Source organism: Globicephala melas, chromosome 16 (assembly GCF_963455315.2).
Source record: "Globicephala melas chromosome 16, mGloMel1.2, whole genome shotgun sequence".
In the NCBI taxonomy this organism is placed as follows: Eukaryota; Metazoa; Chordata; class Mammalia; order Artiodactyla; family Delphinidae; genus Globicephala; species Globicephala melas.
This window is the reverse complement of record NC_083329.1, coordinates 28,507,354-28,514,551: the sequence shown is the minus strand read 5'-3', so window position 1 is coordinate 28,514,551 and position 7,198 is coordinate 28,507,354.

Below are 7,198 nucleotides of genomic sequence, written 5' to 3'. Positions count from 1 at the left end.
AAATCACTTTAATATCTCGGACTTTCTTTGCCCTCATGAACCAATTTTTAGCCCCTATCTAAGGGGTACTATCACCCTTGTTGAGAATTCATGGTTTAAAGCTGTGTTTCGGAAGAATGATAGAAGACTGACAAAATGTAGAATCATTCGACTCAAGTTTTGTTATTCTTCCCTTATGAAGGGCAAGCATCTTTAAATAGGAAGAACAAATATTGAAAGAAAGAAAAATAGAATGAAAGTAATGAAGAGTTGAGTGCAAGGTCATCTCATCACTTGAAATCTGTTCCCATCCACTAGACCCAATCATGCACCTGCACATGTTTTCTGAAGGACTGCTAGGGAGCCAGCCGGGTGGTGAAGGATCTGTAACCATAATCTGTGCTCAAACACTGCAAAATCTTGGAGGGAGGAGTTTCACAGGGAGAAGCAAAAACAAGGGATAACAACCACTATTCTCAAATATTTGAAAAGTCATCAATTAGAAGTGCCAGTACAATTAATGTCTGTGGTTTAAAGGAAGAGAAGAAGGGGATTGGGTGAGTAGGACAGATGGAGATCAAATTCTGGATCAAGGTAAAAGATCTTTGTAATGAAATTACTCCATCAGTAGAATGGGATGTTTCACCAAGCATTGAAAAAACCCAACCCACAGAGGGCAGACAGCAGAAGCAAGAAGAACTACAATTCTGCAGCCTGTGAAAGGAAAACCACATTCACAGAAAGACAGACAAAATGCAAAGGCAGAGGGCTTTGTACCAGATGGAGGAACAATATAAAACCCCAGAAAAACAATTAAATGAAGTGGAGATAGGCAACCTCCCAGGAAAAGAATTCAAAATAATGATAGTGAAGATGATCCAGGACCTCGGAAAAAGAATGGAGGCAAAGATCGAGAAGATGCAAGAAATGTTTAACAAAGACTTAGAAGAATTAAAGAACAAACACCTAGAAGAATTAAAGAACAAACAAACAGAGATGAACAATACAATAACTGAAATGAAAAATACATTAGAAGGAATCAATAGCAGAATAACTGAGGCAGAAGAATGGGTAAGTGACCTGGAAGACAGAATGGTGGATTCACTGCTGCAGAACAGAATAAAGAAAAAAGAATGAAAAGAAATGAAGACAGCCTAAGAGACCTTTATGACAACATTAAACACAACAACATTCGCATTATAGGGGTCCTAGAAGGAGAAGAGAGACAAAGGACCCGAGAAAATATTTGAAGAGATTATAGTCGAAAACTACTCTAACATGGGAAAGGAAATAGCCACCCAAGTCCAGGAAGCACAGACAGTCCCAGGCAGGGTAAACCCAAGTAGAAACACGCTGAGACACATAGTAATCAAATTGACAAAAATTAAAGACAAAGAAAAATTATTGAAAGCAACATGAAAAATATGACAAATAACAGACAAGGGAACTCCCATAAGGTTAACAGCTGATTTCTCAGCAGAAACTCTACAAGCCAGAAGGGAGTGGCACGATATATTTAAAGTAATGAAAGGGAAGAACCTACAACCAAGATTACTTTACCCAGCAAGGATCTCATTCAGATTCAATGGAGAAATCAAAAGCTCTACAGACAAGCAAAAGCTGAGAGAATTCAGCACCACCAAACCAGCTCTACAACAAATGCCAAAGGAACTTCTCTAAGTGGGAAACACAAGAGAAGAAAAGGACCTACAAAAAAAACCCCATAACAATTAAGAAAATGGTAATAGGAACATAGATATCGATAATTACCTTATATGTGAATGAATTAAATGCTCCAACCAAAAGACACAGGCTTCCTGAATGGATACAAAAACAACACCCATATATATGCTGTCTACAAGAGACCCACTTCAGACCTAGGGAGACATACAGACTGAAAGTGAGGGGATGGAAAAAGATATTCCATGCAAATGGAAGTCAAAAGAAAGCTGGAGTAGCTATTCTCATATCAGACAGAAGAGACTTTAAAATAAAGACTATTACAAGAGACAAAGAAGGACACTACATAATGATCAAGGGATCGATCCAAGAAGAAGATATAACAATTATAAATATATATGCACCCAACACAGGAGCACTTCAATACATAAGGCAACTGCTAACAGTTATAAAAGAGGAAATCGACAGTAACACAGTAATAGTGGGGGACTTTAACACTTCACTTACACCAATGGACACATCATCCAAAATGAAAATAAATAAGGAAACAGAAGCTTTAAATGAAACAATAGACCAGATAGATTGAAGTGATATTTACAGGACATTCCATCCAAAAACAGCAGATTACACTTTCTTCTCAAGTGTGCACGGAACATTCTCCAGGATAGAGCACATCTTGGGTCACAAATCAAGCCTCGGTAAATTTAAGAAAATTGAAATCATATCAAGTATCTTTTCTGACCACAATGCTATGAGATTAGAAATCAATTACAGGGGGGAAAAAAACATAAAAAACACAAACACATGGAGGCTAAACAATACGTTACTAAATAACCAAGAGATCACTGAAGAAATCAAGGAGGATATCAAAAAATACCTAGAGACAAATTACAATGAAAACACGATGATCCGAAACCTATGGGATGCAGCAAAAGCAGTTCTAAGAGGGAGGTTTAGAGCAATACAAGCCTACCTCAAGAAACAAGAAAAATCTCAAATAAACAATCTTAACCTTACACCTAAAGGAACTAGAGAAAGGAGAACAAACAAAATCCAAAGTTAACAGAAGGAAAGAAATCATAAAGATCAGAGCAGACATAAATGAAATAAAAACAAAGAAAACAATAGCAAAGATCAATAAAACTAAAAGCTGGTTCTCTGAGAAGATAAACAAAATTGATAAACCCTTAGCCAGATTCATCATGAAAAAAGGAAGAGGACTCAAATCAATAAAATTAGAAATGAAAAAGGAGAAGTTACAACAGACACTGCAGAAATAGAAAGCATCATAAGAGACTACTACAGGCAACCCTATGCCAATAAAATGGACAACCTGGAAAAAATGGACAAATTCTTAGAAAGGTATAACCTCCCAAGACTGAACCAGGAAGAAATAGAAAATATGAACAGACCAATCACAAGTAATGAAATTGAAACACTGATTAAAAGTCTTCCAACAAACAAATCTCCGGCACCAGATGGCTTCACAGGTGAATTCTATCAAACATTTAGAGACGAGCTAACACCCATCCTTCTCAAACTCTTCTGAAAAATTGCAGAGGAGGAACACTCCCATACTCACTCTACAAGGTCACCATCACCCTGATACCAAAACCAGACAAAGATACTACAAAAAAACAAAATTACAGACCAATATCACTGATGAATATAGATGCAAAAATCCTCAACTAAATACTAGCAGACAGAATCCAACAACACATTAAAAGGATCATACACCATGATCAAGTGGGATTTATTCCAGGGATGCAAGGATTCTTCAATATATGCAAATCAATCAATGTGATACACCATATTTACAAATTGAAGAAGAACCATATGATCTTCTCAATACATGCAGAAAAAGCTTTTGACAAAATTCAACACCCATTTATGATAAAAACTCTCCAGAAAGTGGGCAGAGAGGGAACCTACCTCAACATAATAAAGGCCATATACGACAAACCCACAGCAAACATCATTCTCAATGGTGAAACACTGAAAGCATTTCCTCTAAGATCAGGAACAAGACAAGGATGTCCACTCTTGCCACTATTATTCAACATAGTTTTGGAAGTCCTAGCCACGGCAATCAGAGAAGAAAAAGAAATAAAAGGAATACAAATTGGAAAAGAAGAAGTAAAACTCACTGTTTGCAGATGACATGATACTATACATAGAGAAACCTAAGATGCCACCAGAAAACTACTAGAGCTAATCAATGAATTTGGTAAAGTTGCAGGATACAAAATTAATGCACAGAAATCTCTTACATTTCTATACACTAACAACAAAAGATCAGAAAGAGAAATTAAGGAAACAATCCCATTCACCATTGCAACAAAAAGAATAAAATACCTAGGAATAAACCTACCTAAGGAGACAAAAGACCTGTATGCAGAAAAATATTAAGACACTGATGAAAGAAATCAAAGATGACACCAACAAATGGAGAGATATATCATGTTCTTCGATTGGAAGAATCAATATTGTGAAGATGACTATACTACCCAAAGCAATCTACAGATTCAATGCAATCCCTATCAAATTACCAGTGGCATTTTTTCAGAACTAGTACAAAAAATCTTAAAATTTGTATGGAGACACAAAAGACCCTGAATAGCCAAAGCAGTCTTGAGGGAAAAAAAGGGAGCTGGAGAATCAGACTCCCTGACTTCAGACCATACTACAAAGCTACAGTAATCAAGACAATAAGGTACTGGCACAAAAACTGAAATATAGATCAATGGAACAGGATAGAAAGCCCAGAGATAAACCCACACACCTATGTCAACTAATCTATGACAAAGGCAAGGATATACAACGGAAAAAAGACAGTCTCTTCATTAAATGGTGCTGGGAAAACTGGACAGCTACATGTAAAAGAATGAAATTAGAACACTCCCTAACACCATACACAAAAATAAACTCAAAACGGATTAAAGATCTAAATGTAAGACTGGACACTATAAAACTCTTAGAGGAAAACATAGGAAGAACACTCTTGGACATAAATCACAGCAAGATCTTGTTTGACCCACCTCCTAGAGTAATGGAAATAAAAACAAAAATAAACAAATGGAACCTAATGAAACGTAAAAGCTTTTGCAAAGCAAAGGAAACTACAACAAGACGAAAAGACAACCCTCAGAATATATTTGCAAATGAATCATCGGACAGAGGATTAATCTTCAAAATATATAAACAGCTCATGCAGCTCAATAGTAAAAAAACAAACAACCCAATCCAAAAATGGGAAGAAAGCCTAAATAGACATTTCTCCAAAGAAGATATACAGATGGCCAAAAAGCATGAAAAGCTGCTCAACATCACGAATTATTAGAGAAATGCAAATCAAAACTACAATGAGGTATCACCTCACACCAGTTAGAATGGGCATCATCAGAAAATCTACAAACAACAAATGCTGGAGAGGGTGTGGAGAAAAGGGAACCCTCTTGCACTGTTGGTGGGAATGTAAATTGATATGGCCACTATAGAGAACAGTATGGAGGTTCCTCAAAAAAGTAAAAATAGAATTACCATATGATCCAGCAATCCCACTACCTGGCATATACCCTGAGAAAACTATAATTCGAAAAGACACATGCACCCCAATGTTCATTGCAGCACTATTTACAATAGCCAGGCCATGGAAGCAAGCTAAATGCCCATTGACAGATGAATGGATAAAGAAGATGTGGTACATATATACAATGGAATATTACTCAGCCATAAAAAGGAACCCAATTGGGTCATTTGTAGAGACATGGATGGATCTAGAGACTGTCATACAGAGTGAAGTTAAGTCAGAAAGAGAAAAACAAATATCGTATATTAATTCATATATGTGGAACCTAGAAAAATGGTACAGATGAACTGGTTTGCAGGGCAGAAATAGAGACACAGATGTAGAGAACAAACATAAGGACACCAAGGGGGAAAGTGGTGGGGGGGTGGGGATGGTGGTGGGATGAATTGAGAGATTGGGATTGACATATATACACTAATATGTATAAAATAGATAACTAATAAGAACCTGCTGTATAAAAAATAAATAAAATTAAAAATAAATAAATGAACATATAATTTAATGTAAGCATGTAAAACGTGCTGTGGGAAAAGAAAAAAAAGAAAGAACCCAACCCACCCCAGTTAAAAGTGATGAGTCAGGGACAACATAGAAGAGACTCTTGCACTGGGAGAGAGGCTGGAGTTAATGATTTCTGAGACCCTGATTGTCCTTCAAGACTGTAGGATTTTATTTCTTCGGTCTTGAGGCTGGGTAAGTACAGGGCTTGCAGGCCTGTGGTGCGCAGCCCAACACGGAGTGTTCCTGATTTGCTGACTTAACAAGATTTACAGGATAGTGCCTTGTACCTACACTCCAGGGGTTCGTTTCTAAGCCTCAGAGTGGTCCCCAGGCTGAGGTGTTGGGTGCCCCCACCTCCAGCCCAGCAGCCTCCCACTTTAAGATGGCCCCATGACTCATAGTCATTTAGCTACTTTGAGCCTCAGCCTCATGTAAGGACTGGGTGTGAAGTCCCTCTGGGTTATTTGTAGTAGTTGTGAGGATTAACTAAGATAATGCCTATGAGTTCTCAGTAAACATTAGATTCCCAGATTCCAATTATTTCCCACTGTCCCCTGTTCCTTCCAGAATCCTCCATTGTGACATGAGATCTGTCCAAACAAGGCTTCCAGCCACTGTTGGTCGGATATGAGGAATGGAGAGGAGCTCTTACCTTGCCACTAAGGAAACTTTATTTCTAGTATAACTGGATTCTTGGGGAAAGATTTGTGGTTCTACCCTTGAAAGGCAAAGGGGCTGTTGTGCCATTTGCCAGCTCAGGAGCCATGAGGAGATATATGGTGTCCCATTCCTGGCAGATCCTGAAGAAGGAATTGGTGAGGAGTGTCTTCCCTCTTCCTGACAGGGAAGAGTGGAAGACTGAACAGACAGGTATTTTGAGGGAGAGGCAGGTGTAGGAGGCGGCCTCGGATGAGGCCGTGGCCTCATCCTGTACCTTGGCCACCCTGTACCTTTTGGAATCACAGAGTTCCAGATTAGGCTTCAGAAAGACTGAATTCTGACAGAGAAGGCCACGTAGGCTACTCTGCCCTTGACACTGAGCGAATCACAGGCTACGCTCTGAGCCCCTGAGAACTGCTCCGTACTCGCCCTTCCTGCTTTAGGAGATTCAGAGAGAATAAGGCACAGCAACAGGGTAGAGTAATAGCTTAAGCTTATGGACTCTGGACCCAGACTTCTTAGGTTCAAATCCTAGCACCTACTAGTCATGTGACTAATATTAATATTAGGCAAGTTACTTGATTTACTATGCTGCTTTTCTCCTCTGCAAAGGGTGATGATAACATTAGTACCTACCACACTGATTTATTGTTGAGGATTAAGTGAACCGATACATACAAGGGCTTACAATAGTGCCTGACAATGGCAAATTGTATTCAGTAAATGTTAATTTTATTAATAAAGACTCTCCTCATATTTCTTTTAGATACATAATTTTTAAAGAAAATA